The sequence below is a fragment of the Lissotriton vulgaris genome, chromosome 4_1 (assembly GCF_964263255.1).
Source record: "Lissotriton vulgaris chromosome 4_1, aLisVul1.2, whole genome shotgun sequence".
Classification (NCBI taxonomy): Eukaryota; Metazoa; Chordata; class Amphibia; order Caudata; family Salamandridae; genus Lissotriton; species Lissotriton vulgaris.
In genome coordinates this window covers 2,082,075,643-2,082,094,717 of record NC_141691.1, presented here as the reverse complement: position 1 = coordinate 2,082,094,717, position 19,075 = coordinate 2,082,075,643, and positions in this window count along the sequence as shown.

Sequence of the window (19,075 nt, the reverse complement as noted above, 5' to 3'; positions counted from 1 at the left end):
ATATGTATGTGTATGTATAAAAAAAACAACAAAACATTTTTTTTTAAACAGCTACTTTTAAAACTGTCATTCTTTTTCCCCATGGTACACTCCCCGGTACGCTTACCGGTGCGCGTACCGGTGCGCGTACCGGGCGCTCACCCCGCGAAAATCAAAAATTTTTTTTATTTTTTTTTTGCTCCGCGGGGCCCTTTTATGGCCCCCACATCAAACCTAGGGGGTCAAGGGGGGTCTACTCTGCCCCCTTATGGTCATTTCCCTCTTTGTTTTGGCCACCTCTCGTGTCTCGATCCTACCGAGACACAAGATGGCGGCCGCTCCGGACTGTTTAGAATGTTTACAGACACCCCAGAGCCAATCAGCTTTCTGCGCGCAAGTCGCGGAAAGCGGCCGGTGCGCGTACCGGTGCGCGTACCGGAGCGCTGCTATAGATATATATATTTTTTTGAACCTTAATTACTCAAAATCCACTGGAGCACATATCTTGAGACATAGCAAAGGCACATCGGGCTACCAGTCCCTACAATTATGCCAAGTTTGGTGGAAATCCATTCAGCCGTTCGGGCTAAAAGTGAAATCGACCGCCCTATGGAAATTAAAATGGGGAAAACGCGTTTTGGGACCCCCCTTTTATCTCGGCCCCCGCTTGACGAATCCCCCCCAAACTTTCAGGGAAGGACCGGAACGCCGCGAGGCCATTTTGAGGAAATTTTGAGGCAGATTCGTCAACCGGCGCCAAAGTTATTCCAAATAGAATTTTGAGATTTAACATTGAAAAAAATCCTAACTATAACTACCTACTGGCGACCGCCAGTAGGTAATATATATATATATATATATATATATATATATATATATATATATATATATATATATATATATATATATATATATATATATATATATATATATATATATATATATATATATATATATATATATAACTACCTACTGGCGACCGCCAGTAGGTAATATATATATATATATATATATATATATATATATATATATATATATATATATATATATATTACCTACTGGCGGTCGCCAGTAGGTAGTTATAGTTAGGACCTAGTTTCCATAGGAAATCCGCAACATTCTATTGGGAATAACTTTGGCGCCGGTGGAGGAATTTTCGCGAAATTCTCGAAGAAGATGGCCAGCTCTGCTCCGCTCCTTCCTTTAAAGTTTGGGGGGGAATTGTTAAGTGGGGGCTGAGATAAAAGGGGGTCCCAAAACGTGTTTTCCCCATGTTATTTTCCATAGGACCTTTAGACACGGCTACAGCCTGAACGGCTGAATGGAATTATAAGAAATTTGGCAAAAAGATAGAGTCTGGCTCGCAGATTACGCTTTTGTTTAAATAGTGTAAATCCCTCCAGTAGTTGCTGAGTAAATTAAAGTCAAAATCAATTATATATATCTATAAGCGTGCACCCGTGCGCACACCTTCCCGTGCGCGAGCAGAATACTGTTTTGCTGTTTGACGTCTGTCAACATTCGATTCGGAGGAAATAAGGAAGTGTTGACCGCCATTTTTGTCAGTGCGAGTCCACATATTGTAGAGAACAAAGGGGCAGAATATGGAAAGGGGACAGGGTGGAGACTCCCTGACCCCCTAGGTATTCTCAGGGGGTCCATTAAGGACCCCCAAGGCCCAAAAAACCCTTTATTTTTTTTTTTAAAGTTGCGGGGTGCGCGCACCCGATCGCGCACCTCGTCTCAAAATGGCGTTTCACTCCATTTAAATAAAAGTTTCAAAACGTGAGAAGGAGGCGTGGTAGACAGTCCCTGACCCCTTAGGTATTATCAGGGGGTCCATTAATGACCCCCAAGGCTTTTTTCCTAAAAAGTTGCAAGGTGTGCGCACCCGGTCACGCACCCCGATTTACAAGACTGTTAAAAACTATAGCGGAGATCATGGAAAGGGGGCAGGGTGGAGACTCCCTGACCCCCTAGGTTTTCCCAGGGGGTCCATTATGGACCCCCAAAGCCAAAAATAAACTTTTTTTTGTTTTCTCCTCGCAAAAAAGTTGCGAGGTGTGCGCACGGTGCGCGCACAGCGACAAAAAAAGTTTTAAAAAATTTAGTTAAAATATAAGTTTGAGTGTTTTGATTACGTTTATCTTGCTTATTTTTCCATTACTCTTTTCCCCTCACTGTTATATCCCTTCCCTCACTATCACTGTCCTTTACTTAATCTCACTCCTCTTCTACTATTTTGCAGAGATGTGTTGGGTAACATAAATCTGTCCCTCTGTTCAATTCCCTTCCTACTTCCTTTTCCATACTGTTCTTCCCATAATTTTTAATGTCCCTTAACTCACTACCCTACCTTTAAACATCGTGGGGCAGATTTACAAGCCCTTTACGCCTCTTTTGCGCCGTTGTTGCGTCACTTTTGTGACACAGCGGCGGTGCAAAAGATGCGCCATGGTGCGTGTTATTTACAACGTGACGCATCTGGGAGATGCGTCACGTTGTAAAGCCCTGTGCCTTAAGGAGGCGTTATGGTGCAGGGTGGGGGACGTTCCTGCACAGGAACCCTGCTAAAAGTGGCTAAGTGAAATCTACAAGATTTCACTCAATCACTTTTAGGCCAATGCTATGTCAAAACCCTGCGCCTGATTGAAGCAGGCGTAAGGCTTGACGCAGCATTAGTTGAATGGGCCCCCCAGGAGCATTGCTGGAGCTGCATTGCGCATGCGACGGAACTCTAGCATTGCGACACCTTTACGGCACAGATGCATCACGCATCTGTGCCGTTTTTACCCCATGGTGTGCCACATTATAAATGTGAAACATCAGTGGTGGTGCACGGGTGGTTTTGCTTCTCGTAGGTTACTTGGCGCATCGCTGCTAATTGGCAGAGATGCACCATGTAACGTATATCTGCCACCTTGTTTCAGTCACTCTTTTACTTCACTTTCTTCAGTCATTATACTTCCTTTACCTCACTCATTTGCTCAGTCCCTCACTCCATTGTTGTCATTCATTTCAGCTAGCCATTTATACACTACACATTCATTCAAAAGAAAGATGACACAGTGCATAAGAAATAGAGCTCTTTTTGGAAAAATTAGTTAGTTCCGAAAATAACAGCAGTGGATTGAGGGCGTGCGAGTTACAGTGAGTACAACTAACTATAACGTGGGAATTTCAATGGTTTTGTATGAGTAAATTGTCCAGCTAACTATAACTGATATAAAACCTATGTTTTTTTCAATGAATATATATATATATATATATTTATATATATATATATATATATATATATATATATATATATATATATATATATATATACATATATTATATACGCCCCCTCCCCCTAAATATAATCCTCGGCTCAGGGAATGGGTCCCCTGTGTCAAAGTCAGCCCAGGATGGGAGCTGCGCGCTCCCTTCTCCTTAGAAATTTGGTTAGGCCCTCTGTAATCCTCCTCCCCTTAAATGTAATGAGTGTCTCTAGAGATGTGGTCCCACGGTCTATCAAGTCTTGAGATCAGAGGCGCGTGGCCCTCCTCCTCTTTTAATACAAAAAGGCCCTGGCGATGGGGTTCCCAGGGCCTAATAAGGGTGTCAGCATCCATCAGTCATAATCAAAAGTAATGTATCAAGCAATTCAGCCTAAATGCAGGGTGCACTGTTCACTAAAATACTTAATCAATCTTATGAATCACAATACTATCAATTATATATATTTCATAGTTATTTTAATCTCTGTTCTCAATTAATCACTATTACTTATGGAATACAATGTACCATTTCAAAAATTCATTAACACTCATGAAAACCACATTAAAATAATTACACAAATCCAAAGAGATATCAAATCACAGTATTATTTGCCATGTCACATCACTTAGATTAGCATCCAGAATGATTCATGACAATTGCATTTTGGGACAAAATCCCTTCTTCAGGGGAAATCTGATCAAGGTCTCTTGCTGCGTGCTAGTTGAATCATAATGTTCAGTGGGTCCTGCTTGCCAAACTTCCTCCAACACCTAACCTGAGTAGCTCATGGCACTCTGTGTGTCCTACTTTTCATTTTACCTCCAACATCTACCCGCCACGGCGCATTGTTTGTACTACCATGGCTCACCAGGATTAGGCCACCCTGCACAGTCCGGGGTCGACTGTATGAGAGGTGTTGGCTGCAAGGCCTGGCTCCTTCACCACGCACTAACATGGGCCGAACATTGTTGGGGGGTTACTGTTACGTTCAGTAGTTAATAAATTATTGCAGGTTTTTTAAAAAACTAGAAAATTCACTGAAAAAATGATTGGTTAAAGTAACGTTATACTTAGACGTAATGAAATATCTGTTTTTTTTTAAAAACCTTAGTCATTCACTGAAATAAATTGAGGTTAAAGTAACGTGCCATTCTTTCTAGCAGTCTCTCTAGCTCAACACACACACATATGCCCCCCAATATAGACTCTGATCAGTTTGGAGACAAGCAGGAGTAGCACACAGAAAAAAGGCTGTAGCACAATGAGGCAGTTTTGAGGATGAAATTCAGCTAAAATGGAGGCCAGCAAGTACAAAATAAAATAAAATATTTGATTGGATTGTGGAGATGTGCAGGGAACTAAAATTAGGTAGAAAGTTTAAGAAAAAAAGGGCCTAACTCTGTCATTGGCATTGGAAAATTATTTTTTTTTAAATGGTTTGTTGTTTGCGATATGCTGAGATACTAGTAGTCAACTACACCTGCTACAGTCTTGTGAACGTGGTTAGTATGGAAATAAAGCTAAAAGAGGGTGGGGAAAGGGATCAAGAGACTGTAGTGTGAAGCTGAAAAGCAGACTAGTGTGCATAAATTGCTCAGTATGGAGAGTTTGTCTTGTAACAAGGCGGTCATCCTCTCGGTGTTAAACACTCTGAGGCGGAATGCAGATGCAGGAATCCATCAGGCGCTTGTGCTACTGGACCTCTCTGCTGCGTTCGACACGGTCGACCACACCATCTTGGTCGACCGTGTCGAGCAGGCAGGTCTCAGGGGCCCCGCATTGAGCTGGATCCGCTCTTTCATCTCAGACCGCACACAATCGGTCAGACTCGGCTCCTTCTCCGCTCCCATTATACCCACCACCTGCGGGGTACCACAAGGTTCCTCGTTATCTCCCCTTCTTTTTAATGTTTACTTACGCCCTCTTTTGCACTCCTTGCGTCATGCTAATGTAACCATCTTCAATTATGCGGATGATTTGCAGCTCATCTTCCCTCTTAACAACATTGACTCAGTGGACGTATTCCAAAGAACTATGTCCCACATATTGAGTTGGATGAGCTGCAATCATCTGAAGCTCAACCCGGGCAAGACCGAGCTGGTCCTGCCCGGACAGAGCCCACTAAGCTGGAACCCTAACTTCTGGCCCACTAACATGGGAGCCCCCCCCACTAAATCTTCCGTGGTTAAAAGCCTAGGCATTTTTATCAGCGAGGATCTCTCGCTAAAAAGACAGGTTGGAGCGGTGGTATCTTCCAGCATTTTTCAACTGAAGAAAATAAGAAAAATTGCTCGCTTTTTCTCTTCAGCAGCCCTTACACAGATTGTGCTCTCCTTGGTTCTGTCCAGGCTGGATTTCTCTAACAGTCTTTACCTCGGCCTCCAAATTGGTGAGCTTAAACGCCTCCAGCTTGTTCAGAACCAAGCTGCCAGGCTACTGCTGAATATATCCAGGAGGCAATCCATCAGACCTGGCCTTAAGCAACTACACTGGTTGCCAGTTGAGCAACGTGTGGCCTTTAAGGCTGGGTGTATTCTGTTCCGTTCTCTGAACGACTCTGGCCCTTCTTTTATCAGAGATCTTTTCAAAAAATATTGCCCCTCTCGTCACCTTCGATCCACCTACAAATCACTTTTGATTGTTCCTCCATTCAAAAGGAAACGCCTCGGAGGCAGCTGCTTCGACCATCAAGCTGCTGTACTCTGGAATTCTCTTCCTCTCCATATAAAGCAGAATGATAACATCCTCAGCTTTAGGCAATCTCTGAAGACCTGGTTGTTTTCTCAAGCTTACTACTGATAGCACTGCTTATCCTTTGACTGTCTTGTTTGGCTCCCTCTACAGCGCCATGAAGCCTCCGGGCGTACGAGCGCTTAACAAATCCCAACTAACATTAACATTAACATTAACATGTAATTGACAATATTTTACAAAATTAAATATAAATGAAAAGCATTAACAGCAAATTGTTGAATGTATTTCAGTGCTTCCGTGTGGATCCGCTGATCCAACCACAAACTTACACAGTGGTGGGGGGGGTGGGAAACCAACTAAATTAGGCTTCTTTACAGAAGTCATGGAAAGGATTAAAAGTAGTGACCTTTTGTGGGTGGTATAACAAAAACAAGCATTGGCATTGCCAATAGGTCTAGCTTTTGGTACATTATAAGTTATGTTATTTTATGTTAAAATCAATTTGTAAAGCGCTCGTACGCCCGTGGGCTTCATGGCGCTATAGGGAAAGTGAAGAATCCGTCCAACATAACACTGAGCTAACAATGGCTAATGGTAGGCTTGAGAGAACAGCCAGGTTTTTAGCCCCTTACGGAAGGTGAGTAAATCCTTACTCTGCCTAATCGGTAAGGGGATGGAGTTCCAAAGTGAGGCTGCTAGATGGCGAAAGCAGCAGCCTCCCTGTCGCTTCCTTTTAAAGCGAGACACCTCCAATAGGGGTTTTTGAGCAGAGCGCAGGCTTCTGGTGGGAATATATTTAGAAACCAGACTGCGAATAAAGGCAGGGCCTTTATCTTGTGTGGCCTTGAAGGTGATACAACCTGCTTTAAAGGCTATGCACTGGGAAATTGGAAGCCAGTGTAGCTTTTCTAGTCCTGGTTTAATAGAAGACCATTTTGGCTGTTGTAAAATGAGTCTAGCCGCCTGATTCAGGACTAGTTGAAGTCTCTTCAACAGGCCCACTGGAAGTCCCAGGTAGACGCTGTTGGAATAGTCCAGGCGGGACATGACCAAGGCAATAGTAACCTGGATTAAGGCAGACTGGGTGAGGAGGTGAGCATTTTTTTTTATTTTCCTCATTTGGAAAAAGCTTGCTGAGACCACGGCGCCCACCTGGGTTTTTAAGGACAGGTCCGTGTGGAGCGTAATACCTAGGATCTTTACAGCAGTGGACCTTACAGGGGGGATGCCCAGGTCTGCTGGCCAGTAGTTAACACTCCAGCTGGATAAACTGTTCCCGGGCAAAAGTAGTTCTGTTTTGCCCGGGTTGAGTTTTAGATGGTTTTCGTTCATCCAGCATTGGATGTGTTTCATGGTGTTCTGAAATTCGGACACAGCATCAGGGATGTTCAGTTGAAATAATAGCTGTAAATTGTCCGCGTAGTTGAACACCATGACTTTAAACTTCTTAAGGGAATAAAGAAGAGGGGGGAGATAAAGATTAAATAATAAGGGGGATAATGACGACCCCTGCGGGACTCCACAAGTGGACGTATGCCTAGTGCCTATAAAGCTGCCCAGTTGAATTGCCTGAGTCCGGCCCTCGATAAAGGATGTGATCCAGCTCAACGCTGGTCCTCTCAGGCCGGTCTGTTCAACACGGTTGAGCAAGATGTCATAGTCAACCATGTCGAACGCAGCCGAGAGGTCAAGCAGCACCAGGGCTTGGTGTGTATCGACATCCGCATTGGCTCTAAGGTTGTCCTGAACCGCCAGGATCACCGCCTCTGTTGAGTGACCCGGGCGGAACACCGCTTCATTAGGCTCCAAGTAGTTGGTGGTCTCGATGAAATTAGAGACACTCTTAGAGACATGAGCCTCCAGCACCTTTGAGAGGTAGGGCAGCAGGGAGATAGGTCTGTAGTTTGTAAGATCCAAAGGATCCTTCCTTTGTTTTTTTACCAAAGGTATAAGGAGGGTTTTTTTAAAATCTGTGGGGACTCTGCCTTGTCTGAGGGATTCATTGAGAATAGGCAGGAGTGCATGTGGAAGGGATAGGCCTAATTCTCTAAAGATAGAAGGGGGACAAATTTCATTAGGTGACCCTGATTTGATCCGTTGAAGAAGTTTCGACAATTTTTTGGGGTCAATCGGGGGGATGTGATCTAAGATCTCTGGATTCATGCATGCGTCCTCAGTGATGTTGCTGGCAGGGTGTGGTGGTATACTTTGTTTGATTGTAATGATTTTGTAAATAAAGTAGTTATTCAAATCATCACATAAAGCTTGAGATTGTGCGATAGGTAGTGACGTACGCTCATCATTACAGAGGTCGTTCACTATTCTAAAGATGTCTTTAGTTTGATTCTGGGATTACAGAATTATGCCTGAAAAATAATCGGTCTTCCTCTTAAGGATGGTTTTTTGGTAGAGACGGCGGCTCAGGCAGTAGACCTCTTTATCTTGTGGAAGATAATTTCTGCGCCAAATTCTCTCTTTTTGCCTGACCTCTAGTTTGAGTTGTTTGAGGTCCGCAGAGAACCATTTGTGAGCCTCTTTGTCGCGTGAGCGGGAGAAATTTACACTAGGGGCATGAATATTGGCAGCACTTTGGATCCACAGGAAGAGCGCCTCATAGATATCATCTATGTCCCCCATGTCGTCAAATGGTGGCAGAGTAGAGGCCAAAGTGTGCAGAAAAGCAGAAAGATCTATCGCCCCCCATTTGCGAGTTTCCCCTCCAGGCTGCGGAGGAGTCTGATGTTGTCTCCGTACTTGAAGGGAAAAATAAACAAAATGGTGATCTGACCAAATACAGGGCTGAATCAAGATAGATGATAGTGGGAGATTATGCGACCATAGTTGGTCAAGATGGTGGCCTTTCTCATGAGTGGAAGACTGTATGAATTGGGTCATATTGATGTCGGTGAGTAAATCAAACAATTCTCTAGCTTGGGTGTCAGTGTCCAAGTTGTCAAACCACAGATTAAAATCTCCAATAAGGATGGTATGAGGGTATTTCATAGTGATTGACGCTAATTGTTCGGTGAGTCCTGAGGGAAAGGCGGGCATAGATTGTGGGGGACAGTAAAGTAAAACCAGGGCTATGGCGCCTTTCTCAGTATCAGTTTTTATGACTAGATTTTCAGTACCAGGTAGCAGCAGGGACGGGCGACTGATGAAGTTATGTTTTTTATTAATAATTATTAATAAGTTTTTAGTTATGCTGCACAATTTCCTTGGTGCAATAACATCAACTGTTGCATGGCTAAAACACTTATGAGGTCCCAATGGCGAGACCTTGACTTTGATTAAGTTAAAGCCATTTGCTTTGCTAATGGTATTGTATAGCAAAGCAAATAGCTTTAACTTAATGAAATGCGAGACCTATTGCATTTTTAATGCTTGTTATTTCCTGACACCTAGACGTTTACTATATACCCCTCTCATATCAGAAGGCTCTAGGAATAAAATGGATCTCAGTTTGTGAAACAAGGCTGCTTGTCCACAAAATATGTGTACTTCCATCAGACATTATTCCAGATGAAACTAAGTCATTTTTGCATCTGGGTCACCACTTTTCTCAAGCGTAGATAATGTTTTGTTATTTTGTATATTGTTTTGGTACAGCACCCATGCAGGCTAGATTCCACTTTTAAGCACTGGAAGTAGAAGGGTACACAAGATTGGGGGAGGGTTGGTAATTGTCTGATAGAGAACACTCTCCATGTCCGACAACACCTAAAACAGGCCCAGGAATCTGTTGGTGCCACCAAAGACAGTCTTGCACAACTCAGTAAGCTGACGGTAAGTTTTGCTCAGAAAAGGAGGGCAGACATAGTGAGCTGAGGTCAGCTGCACAGGCTTTCCAGAGCCTCGCCTTTCTGTCCCAACAATAGCTGTTTCGCACTGGATACCTAAACTCCTGAGGCGGAAGCCGGGAGAAACGCTGCTATTGTTTTAACCTTTTTGCTTGTGATACAGTGTGTTTTAACTCACCATCTCCCTGGTAATTGAATCTTCGACAGGGCACGATCTGGAATTCCCCGCGCAGCAGATTTTAGCGCTACCGCGGGTCTCATTTCTCTTTGCCGCCATCTCCCCGGGCCACGCCCAAGCCACGCCCACTATTGCTAGGCCACGCCCCCTCGCTCTGACGTACTTAATTCGCGCTGATAACGAGCGCGCTCAGAGGACACCTAAACTCCTGAGGCGGAAGCCGGGAGAAACGCTGCTATTGTTTTAACCTTTTTGCTTGTGATACTGTGTGTTTTAACTCACCATCTCCCTGGTAATTGAATCTTTGACAGGGCACGATCTGGGCTTCCCCGCGCAGCGGATTTTAGCGCTGCCGCGGGTCTCATTTCTCTTTGCCGCCATCTCCCCGGGCCATGCCCAAGCCACGCCCACTATCGCCAGGCCACGCCCCCTCGCTCTGACGTACTTAAGTTGCGCTGATAACGAGCGCGCTCAGAGGACACCTAAACTCCTGAGGCGGAAGCCAGGAGAAACGCTGCTATTGTTTTAACCTTTTTGTTTGTGATACTGTGTGTTTTAACTCACCATCTCCCTGGTAATTGAATCTTTGACAGGGCATGATCTGGGCTTCCCCGCGCAGCGGATTTTAGCGCTGCCGCGGGTCTCATTTCTCTTTGCCGCCATCTCCCCCGGCCACGCCCAAGCCACGCCCACTATCGCCAGGCCACACCCCTTCTCCCCATATAACCATGTGCATTTTCAGGACGGGCAGCGGAGGAGCGCAGCGGGCGCGCCGTCTGCGCGCCGAAGGCGTACCTAAGGCAAGCCCGTCTGCGCCCGTCCGCGCCAGGTCGGGCCTAGGCAGAATGGGGAAAATTACAGCTATACCTCCCTTGAACTCTGCTCTCTACAACACTCTCGCCTCCCCTGCCTCGACCCCGCCACACGCGCCTGCCTAACGGCTAATAGCAGTTCGGCGAAACTACTGCTGGCCACTCTTCACTGGCTACCCATAGCCCAACGGGTAACATTCAAGGTAGGCTGCTTGGCCTTCAAGGCTTTCCACGGAAAAAGCCCTAAGTTTATTAACAACCTTATAACCAAACATAAGCCGACCCACAATCTCTGCTCTGCCCATCCGTCCCTCCTCACTCTGCCCTCCTTCAAAAGGAAACGTCTGGTGTCGATTCGCTCATTTGGCTCCAAAGGTCTGAAACTCGCTCCCCGTGTCACTCAGGAGATGCACTAATCTTATGGAATTCAGGGGCGCACTGAAGACCTGGTTATTCAAGCAAGCGTCCGGTTAGGTAACTGTTTGTCATCTCTCCTCACCACTAGCGGTATGAAACCTCTGGGTGCCCGTGCGCTTAACACATTCTGAATAACATAACATAACATAACACGCATCATGCACGTGACACTGACGGTCAACAGGTGATGTTGAAATGCGGCAAATGAGCAATCAACTGTGCGGCCATTATCAATGCCTGTGTGCCTGGTGGAACTGCGACAGTATCAGGTTGGGGCAGTCAAGTCCTTAAACAGTAGTGATCAATGTTGATTCAAGTATGCAATACAGACCTGCAGATAGGGTCAACATTAGCACAACTTATGTTTCAATTTCCTCAGCAAATCCCAAGTGATGTCTGTTGTTATGAAACAATAGTGCAGAGATGAAAGTGCATTTAGAATGTTTATGCAACAGGTAAGCACTGGGCCTGGATGAATGTAAAACTACGCAGGCGTAATTTGGATAATTTGGGGAATGTCGTGTTGCGCAAAAATCCTGACATTATGGCATTACGCTACTTTGTGTAATTATATGCAACTCATGGTAAACATTTACCAAGAATGGTGCGATTTGCAGAAAGAATTCAGTATGAAAGCACAGGGGCAACAGAAAGCGAACGCCTGTATGCAGTGTTCCTGTTCTAAATTCATCCTTGCGTCCAAAATTCTGTTGCAGCCGCATTTCATGCTAAAATACAGCCACATTTTTGCGTACTTATGGGAAAGAAAAGTGCGTACAATTTGCACATCTGTAATCTGTTAGAGGAGTTAGGGCTCAGCTGCACATCTGATCCAGAAACAACGGCTTCCACAGCTGACCTGCCTGGGTTTGAACTAGCTAGTAAGAAGGGACTCTGAAGAATAAAGTTATATCATGAGGCATCGCAGTTCCAATTAGCATAAAGAACACAATACATCATTCCTTGGGATTTTAGCCTCTGAAATGAAAGGACAAATGCAATGCATATTTTCTGCAGTAAACCATTGCCCCACGTGGCACCATGAAAGTTGTGTAACTTCGAGGGGCGCACCTTTCTGAGGTAAAACACGCCATCATGTGCGAGCCACCTGCTACTACAAGGTGTACATGGGTATTTGGCTACGTGAGCCCCTGAAAATCATTCACTTTGAATCGAAATGCATTGGGACTTTAAAGTAACACTATAAAAACATTTTTGCTACGCGGGAAACTAATAAATGGCTGAATGCCAGACGTTCTGAATACAAGAGCACAGTTACAAAAAGAAGCAACCTCTGGATATTGTAAGCAACATGTGAGCTTCAAAACTGACTATCATCAACAAAAGAGCGCCCAAGGAACACCAGTGAAACGCTATATCGCAGTGAAAACAAGGTAAAAACTACCTAAAAATAAATGGTCATTTAAATTATATAAAGGGAAAATGGAAAATTAATTATTTTCTAAAAGAACCCTCACTCACCCTAGAGGTGACATGCTTCATCATGGGGTTCAGTCACAGGGGGGCCGACTATCCCCACCTGTGTGCTACCACGCCTGCAAGTGCAGCGGAGCTGGTGTGTGTGAAGGAAGTGATCAGTGAAAAAGGTGTGTGTTTTAAAAGATCACAACTGTGCCTTAACAAACTTTATTAGGGGCCAGTTGTTCACATTAAAAATTGTGAAGTCACTGGACTTTTTAATTTTTATCCAGGGACTTGAAAAAGTGACTGGTCAACATGTTTCTGCTGTTAAAGCTATGATCAGCTCAGCTTGCTTCAAAACTGACACAGTTTAGTAAAAAAACATTTTAAAAATGCCTGTACTGCGTAAAAAGAAATACTAAGTAAAAAGTCGCCCTAGACTTTGACCCTGTGTCCGAAGGGAGAGCCGGCTGTCCTCAATGGGGGCTGCTGTATGAGGTGCAGCCAGGCCAGTAGATATACAGTAGACGGGTCTAAACACACCTCTGACGTACACACAGTTGTGGTGTACAGTTCCTGCATTTTATATCACTGTATGCCTCATCCCAATGGATAATGCCGGAGTGCAGTGGTACCGCAGGCAGACCCCTTCATAGGCCTTCGATGAAAGAGTCCTGGCACAGTTCCGTATATTCATATTTTGATCAGTGTGAGTCTGCTTATAGTATCTCTCCACATTGATGTTTTTTCCACATTTTCCTAAATTTTCCCCATGGATTGTTAGAAGTACATCTGTGGCATGGAAAACTGAAGCTAACAATTTAATTTGCTGTAGACAAAGAGCCAAGCAAAGCGAAAACACTTCCAACTGTTGAGTAAGGTGAATGAAAAGAAAAAAAACAAAGTGACTGCTAAGACCAAAAATTATTTGTCTTTTTTGGAACTCTCTCGGCTTCGCTCTGAGCTGGCAACAAACAAGCAAAGCTGACCACCACTTATTCTGAGGAATAGATTAGAAAAATGCACATCCAGCAATCTCACTATCATTTTAGGCAATGCAACCCATTCCTTTGTGACAGGAGTGGCAGATTTAAAGAGCTTGTTTCCTTCGCCATGGCAACCTTGCTAAATGTGGGCACGTTTACATGGAGATAGTTATTGCCAGTCACCGTGTTTATTACTTCGCAAGCTGCACGGTTTCCTTTCTGTTCAGCAGGTACCAAGGGTACATATTTGCAGCGTGGGCTGCAAGTTCTCGGATAGAACGGGCAGCATTCAGGCACAGTGTATCACCGTCGGTGTAAACAGTATTTAGAGAAAAAACAGGGCCCATTTGACCTCAGGCGCCCGGCAGCAAGGAGTCATTATGTAAGCGATATCAATATACAAAACTGTACTTCAAAGCACAAGTGATGCCGAGGAAGAGATAAGAAAGGCGGATGGCGTGAATGCACGCGGCCACAAAAGTGAAAGTAATGGCCAGTAATGCGGAGGAAGATATAAGAAAGGCAGATGGTGGCTGTGCGCATGCATGCGAACGTGCACGCAAGCTTGAGGCCACCAAAAGCTTGTGGGTAGCACTTTGAAAACCCCCTTGGTAAAAGTCGAGCTCGACCTAAAAAGATGAAAGGAAGTCTGTGTTTCAATTATGAATAAATGCACATGGGGAAGTGTAGCCATTTTAGGAACTTTTCTACTGACAGTGAAGGGGAATTGCCATAGTTCTGACATGAGATTTGTAGTGGACAACAGATGTTACCAGAACTTAAAATAAAAGTTGGACAACAGCAAAGAGATATTACAGTTATGTTAATTATGTTGAACTAATAAAAAGCATATTAAAAAAGTGTGAGTGCATATAAGCTGAAATAAAAAGTGTATCTTCTGGACAAGAAAGTGAAAGGCAAAAAAGAAGGAAGCTTAGATGAGAATTTTATCTTAAAAAAATAGTGAGCAGCAAAGGAGGATGAGGAATTACCATACTGAAGAGTTAGGGCCTAATTTCGATGTCAGGCAGACACAATCCAGGTTCAACTGACCTGAGGTTGGTCGTCCCGACTGCTGAATTTTTATGTGACCACACAGTGCAGTTGCAATCTCCCTTTTCTGTATGGGAGTGTGTGGGTTGGAGACTGGCCGCAGCACAAGCTCACATACAGAAAAGGGAGTATGTTGTTCATTCCCGCGCTGCATTGCACAAACGGTGCAGGGATGAACAGGGGCGCACCATAGTTGCCCCCTCGGACCCCACCCGGAAGATGCTGGTTGAAGGGGGCCCTGCAAGGGGCACCGAAAGCTGATTTTCAACAGGGTTTCCATGTCAGAAAGTCCAGCATGGAAACCCTGCCGGAAACCGACATCATAATATGGACGGCGTAAAACACCTTCCATAGGAATTACGTACTGGTCCAACTGGCAGACGGGCTCCTTGAGCCGGAATGTTCATTCTGCTTCAAAACCTACAGCCTCCATTGTAAAGAGGCTGTCAGTTTTGAAACCACGATTAGGCTTTGAAAGCATTCGGCAGCCTTTCCGAGTGGGTGCTTGCTTAGAGTGTGTAATTCAATTGTACGTAATTTGCAGCCACTCATGCAGTCATGCAGGCAATTTCACACCCAGTCACACTCACACAAAACCACGTATGTACCCACAACTCATATAGCCAGACATGGACTGACACACTCGGTTGCACACCCATAAAGCCATTCACAAACTCGTTTACTCACCTTTATACCCGTGGACATAGTCATTCACATATAGATACAGGCACTAACACATCCACTCACACATCTGGCAGCATTAATCTTCCAAGCACTCATGCAGTCAGTTACACATGCACTTACTCACCCATTCACCCAGTTATGCACCCAGTCACCTATGAATACAGCCAGTCAGATACCTATTTAGAAAGTTATCCAGCCTAACACAAACCGAGTCAGATAGCAACAAAGGCACTCACACATACATTCACACTCCTACACAGCATTTATGTATTCATCACTAATAGAACCACTTGCACAAACAGGTACACATGCTAATACGGACTTACACAGCCAGTTATTAATCCATAGAGCCACTTACATATTCATGTAGTCACCTATGTAGTCACTAACACACACAGTCACACACCAACACAGCTATTTACATATTCAGTGATACGCCTACACAGGCACTGATACTCTCACTCATGTATCCACTCACCTACTCACACACCCACTCACCCACCAGTACAGCCACTTATATACCCATTTATAAACACATACTCAGACACTTACACATACTCTTGTACACCTATTTAACCACTTATCTATCTTATGCTATGTAATCTAATAGTATGTAATCTCAAGTCTAATGTACTCTATATTTGTTTTTCAAATATCTACCTGTGTTTAGAGAGGATGGAAGATGGAAGGATGAGATGAAAAAATAGTAAAATATATGCTTCTTGACAGCATCCATAAACTAGCGCAAGATGATATATTTAGTTCAACCGGCATATGGCTTTTTGCACAACGAGCAACCATGTCCTGCAGTTTTGGTGAAACAGCGGGGATGGTAAGTATCTAGTGAGATAATGAGGCTCCCACAGATGGCACGACTGCTGATACACAATGTTCCCTCTCTCTTATCATCCTCTGATACATCCTTGTACGTATGGTTATCAGGTGTTTCAAAACAGGCGAGGTGCCTTGTGAACAGCTTGTGACAGTCTATTCCTGCATAGATTACATTGCACAATTTTTGGAAGAACTTTCTTTTCTCTTGAAAGAATGAAGAAATATTTCTAAATGTCAGAGGAATTCTTTCAAGGAGGTAAGTCTTCTTCTTATTCATTTTGCACTTTCCATTGTCTTCTATCTTCAGCATAAGAGATCTTAACTTTGAAACTCTCTTCTTTTGAAGGAAAGGGAAAATAGGGTGGAGCTGTGCTGCATAGACTGTCTCCAGAAGAGATGAGAAACTAAAATAACTGATTTAGGGTGTGGTTTTTAATGTGGAAGGGTGACCAGATTTGTGGTAGCATCACAGCTGATCTCTGGATCCATAAAATGAATGAAAAACAGAGAAAGACTTTGCGTTTCTCATTGTAAAAACGATAACACGTTATGTAATAATCATATGTTGTTTGTTTGTTTTAAATTGTATAGTAATATTTTATTGAAATGTATATTAGTAAAGTGAACATATGGGTTAAATTGCATTACAATTCATCTGAAACAAAATGTGATATTCAGTGAAAAAATCAAAGGTTACTAGGACATTATAGTTAGGAAATAAAATCAAAAGAAACGTTAGAAATTCACTGAAACAACGAAAGGTTACATGGACGTAGTTAGGTTCACATAAGAGACATTTCACAGCGAATAGTACTGTTGTTTATATAAACCACTACTGGAAACACTAATGACCAAAGTAACACATACATATTCACAAGAGGTTACAGGGATGATATAGTTAGGTTCAGATGTCAAACTCACAAAACAATAGAAATACAGCAGTATAGTTAGAGTTCTCTCAAGCAACTATTGCCTATAACTCGCACCCCCACTATGCACAGTTTTTTCATTAGTAATTTTACTGCAAATGTTGCAGTGATATTAATAATGTCATAGAATATGTCATGATTGATGTAATACGCGGGGAAATTAGCAATGCATGGCAAGGGCACGAGTTATAGTTAACTTAGTGTTGTATTCTTATCCATAGATATTTCCCTTTTAATTTATAATTCCATTCTTGTACATATTTCCCTTTTAAATACAATGTCTATACTTATCTGCTCATGCACATTGTCTGATGGATTCCATTTAGAATTGTTATGAACTGAAATGTATTAACTGGGACTGACAACTTGGAGAGTGGAAGTACTGTGCTGCAGTTTAATAAATCTTGGATTTTACTTTGGATTACTTGGATTTTCTACTTATTTTTTACAAAATTGGCGACTTTCTGTTTAAAAAGGATTTGCTTTCCTGAAGCTTAAGGATTTTGGAGATTGACCATTAACACGCATCTACTGAGGAACTGGAAGATTTGAAACTGTATTTTCCTTGGCATTATTTGTTACTCCTACTGATGCTGCATTTAAATGGTAATGTTATTTTTGGAGACTGCATGGTGAAGGGCGCCTTCACTGAAACTACGAGTTTTGTGAGTCTTTGCTGGAAAATTTCACGAATTTTGGATAAAAATAACCTTCGTTTTGCCTGTGTTTACCTTTGAAATCTTCTACTGGTAACACGCGAACAAAGCTGTGCAACTGAGTTTCCATGCGCCGCCGTGTTGGAGCGAGCTGTAACCATGGATACAGATGCCAAGTACAATCCTGATGCGTATTGAAGTCACACGCATTGAACGCAACGCATGACGTAACGCGTAACGTAACAGCGGCCATATTTGTTTACGTCTGCAATCCTGCAAGCACTGCCGAGCATTGGGTGCTTTTTTGAAGGTTCTGATGTTGCGTTTTCAAAGGAATAAAAGTCTCTACGCAACGGATATTTAACTGAAGGTATTTGTGTTATATTCTCCAAGATTTAAAGACTTTTATGGAACGTTCGTTTGTTCTTATTCCATAAAGACAACTACAACAACTCTTTGATTATAAACGCTTGGAAATTCTTACCGAAGTATAGGCAAGACTTATAAAACGCTTGGAAATTAGTGCCTATGTCTTCAATCTCACGTGGAATATCGCTGATGTACACAGCTTGTGTACTCAAGGACTAATCTCAGATTTACATATAGTGATTTGGTGTTTTAGTTTCTTATTGTTTTGTTTCATTTTTTTTCTCTTTTCTTTTCTCTCTTTCTCTTTTCTTCATTTTTGGGCTGATTGTTTATACTTGTTAGCAATGCAGTTTGATCCTCCCTCAAAATTTCTACAAAGTAAAGGTGACCCTCCCATTCCGTGGAACAGATGGAAGGAGGAGTTTTTGACTTATTTGAAAGCTATTGATGGGGAAAGGATGGGAAATGAAAGAAAAAAAAATATCTTTCTCCATTGTCTGGGTTCCGAAGGGCAAGCCATTTTTAGAAATTTACCACCTGTTCCTGGTGACGCTGGTGTGTTTGATGAAGCTATGCTTCGTGTAGAAACGCGTTTTAAACCTACAACTAGCATAGCTTTAAATCGTTACAAGTTCTATACCAGAGCCCAAAAGGAAAATTAATCGTTTGATGATTTTTTAACAGGTCTGAGAGCTTTAGTTGTGCCATGTAATTTTGGTACAATGACAGATGAGATGCTTAGGGATCAGATAATTGTGAATGTTAAGTGCAAGAAAACACAAGAACAGTTGTAGATTGTAGGCAATCTGACTTTGTTGTAATGTATTTCTACTTCTAAAGCTTTTGAGCAGTCTAACAAATGGATGAAAACCATCGAAGAAACAAGCAATAAAAGTAGTAAGAATGATAAATTAACTGAAGAAGTATGTGCGATGAACAATGTTACAAGAGGTCCCCAAAATTATAAGTATGGATCACATAACCGCATTGTGTGTTTTAGG